The sequence below is a fragment of the Panthera pardus genome, unplaced genomic scaffold (genome assembly GCF_024362965.1).
Source record: "Panthera pardus isolate Hobbes unplaced genomic scaffold, ASM2436296v1 HiC_scaffold_25, whole genome shotgun sequence".
In the NCBI taxonomy this organism is placed as follows: domain Eukaryota; kingdom Metazoa; phylum Chordata; class Mammalia; order Carnivora; family Felidae; genus Panthera; species Panthera pardus.
Window position 1 is genome coordinate 13,872,468 of NW_026526821.1, and position 3,007 is coordinate 13,875,474.

Here is a 3,007-nt window from a genome sequence, read left to right on the forward strand (position 1 = left end):
AGGTAGCTGACTCACGGACTTGTCTTAGCCCAAGAGCAGGAAGGCATGTTGATTTCAGTCTAGCCTGACCGGGAGCCCTGCCTCAGGGTCCCTGTGCAGGGTGACTCAGTGCCTCACTCAGTCCCTTCCATCTTCCTTTTTTTTTTTTTTTTTATTTTCTTAAATGTTTATTTTTGAGAGAGAGAGAGACATACAGAGCATGAGTGGGGGAGGGGCAGAGAGAGAGAGAGGGAGACGCAGAATCGGAAGCAGGCTCCAAGTTCCCAGCTGTCAGCACAGAGCCGGACGCAGGGCTCGAACTCACAAACCGTGAGAGCGTGACCTGAGCCGAAGTCGGCCGCTTAACTGACTGAGCCACCCAGGCGCCCTGATGTTCATTCATTTTTGAACTTTTTTATGTTTGTTTTTGAGAGAGAGACAGAGACAGAGTGCGAGCGGGGGAGGGGCAGAGACAAAGGGAGAAGCAGAATCCAAAACAGGTTCCAGGTGCTGAGCTGCCAGCACAGAGCCCGCGTGGGGCTCGAACTCATGAACCCTGAGATCATGGCCGGAGCCGAAGGTGCACGCCCAACCGGCTGAGCCACCCAGGCGTCCCGTCCCTTCCATCTTCTTGCTTCACTCTCCGCGGGGTGTCAGGTTCGTCTGTGTAGTCGGTGCCAGGCCATCCCTTCGTCCTGGTTCCAGCCTGGAGACACTCAAGCAGGCGAGGACCCAGCGGCCCCCGGAGGGAATCCGCACAGGTTCTCAGCTCCTCCCTTATCCAGGGAAGCAGCAGCCCCGCCCGGAAGAATCAGACAGCCCTAGATTCCAGTCCAGCTCTGCCACCTTCTGGTCCTGTGATGTCAGATCACCTCTCCTTCTGGCCACACCTTAGTCACGCGGCCACACAGATCCGAGGTATGTGTGCCACACATGGGGTCTGTGCTCAGCCAAGTCCGTGCCCCTAATTTATTTATTTAATTAGGGGGGTTTTGTTCAATTTTTTAAGTAAACTCTACACCGCATGTTGGGGCTCGAACTCACGACCCCGAGATCAAGAGTCTCATGCTTTACCAACTGAGCCAGCCAGGCACCCTAGGTCTGTGCACTTCAGAGGGCCTGGGATGGGCAGAATGACATTCCACCAATGATCTCCCCCGTGAATCTATTCTCAACAAAGGAGGTAAGAACTAGGAAGAAAAAGAAAAGGAGTAAAGGGTGACTAAAACTTGGGGACGGGTGGTGTTGCTAACCTAGTTGGGGGGCGGCCAGAGAAGGCCCTTCTGGGATAATAGCACTGAAGTTAAGTACATGAATCGGGGGTTCCTGGCTGGCTCAGTCGGTAGAGCACGTGACTCCTGATCTCAGGGTCATGAGTTCCAGCCCCATGTTGGGGGTAGAGATTACATTAAGAAAAAAAAATTTTTTTAATAAAATGTTTTAAAAAAAGAAGTGGATGAGTCAGTAGTAGCCAGGCTCAAAGGGAAGCCAAGTGCAGCATTATTCAAAGCAAAGAGCCAGAAGGCCACGCAGACGGAAGCAGCCTGGGCCCAGTTTCAGGAACTAAAATTGAAACTGAAAGTAGCTGGAGACACGGCAGTCTGAGAGAGGCCAGCAGGACTCACAGTAGCTGGCCCCAAGGTCAAGAACCAGTGGTTCATGGGCTGGACACAGTCCGTGGAGCAGCTCTGCAGATTTTTGCCTGTTCCATGGGTTTTAAACATGGACTAACTTTAGTGTTGTGGGTTGTGTTTTTAAAGTGGTTTTCCATAAAAATCTGGACTTCCAGACTTTGCAAAAATCATAAGGTCTGGCCATCTTCGGCCCACATTTCTGAGTAAGAACAGTGGGAGTGGGAGTAGGGCCGTAGGTTTGGTTTTGACCTCTGCAGTGCAGCCTGACTCGGTCCTTAACCTGTAGGGGGCCCCTGCAAGCATTTCAGATCCGGACCCCGAGGAGGCTGGGCCTTGCAGGATGCCTTAGGAATTTTGGAAGAGATCCAGGACACCTGGCTGACTCAGCCGGCAGAGCATGTGACTCTTGATCTCAGGGTCCTCGTGAGTTGAAGCCCCATGTTGGGTGTAGAGGTTACTTTAAAAAAAAAAAAAAAGAATTTGGAAGAAACCCCCAAGTGCAGTGAGAAAGCTTCGAAGGGTTTTCAGGTGAGAGAAGACATGACCGTAGGGCGGCTCTGACTGCACATGGAGAAGGTACCGTGGCTGGGGGACATGGATGGACATCAGTGGACCGGGAAGGGAGCCGTGTGTGGAAGTCCCGGCCAGAGAAGACGGTGGGTCTGTCCAGGGTTGGCGCGGAAGACGGGGAAGATTCTCAGACTCCTTATTCGGGGCTGCATTGCTTTTCATTTTTCTTTGGCCTGAAAATAACAGAAATTTATTCTCTCACGGTCCTGGAGCCCAGAGACCCGAAATCAGTGCCACGGAGCAGGTCCGTGCTCCGTGAGAATTCCTTCCCGTTCCTTGCTCCTTCCAGCTTCCTTGGCCTGTGGCCACATCATTCCGGCCTTTGCCTCCATGGCCACATTGCCTTCTTCTCTTCTGTCCTCAAAGCCCCCACTACCTTTCTCTTACAAGGAAGGATCCGTGAGATTTCACCCAGGACCCACCGGCTGCAGGGAGTCCTTCCAGGCAGTCTCCCCATCTCAAGACCCTTAGCTGAATCACGCCTGCAAAGGCCCCTTTTCCAGATAAGGTAACATTTACCAGTTCTGATATCTTTGAGGGTCGTTAATTAGCTCCTACACTTCCCCTCTCTGAACCTCGATTCTCTCCCCTGTAAAACGTCACAGAGTTCTATGTATTCGGAGGATACAGAGACCAGACAGGAATAAGCCCACATGGTTTCCCCGCCCTGTCCCCCATTTTTCACGGCTCCCCTACGGCTCCCTTGCCCCCAACAGGCTACTGCCCCAGAAATTCAACACTTGTAGAAACACATACCCGCCCCCCACCCCTGCAACCTGCCATACACCGACCTCGGCCCTGGGGCCACAGCAGTGATGGAAACA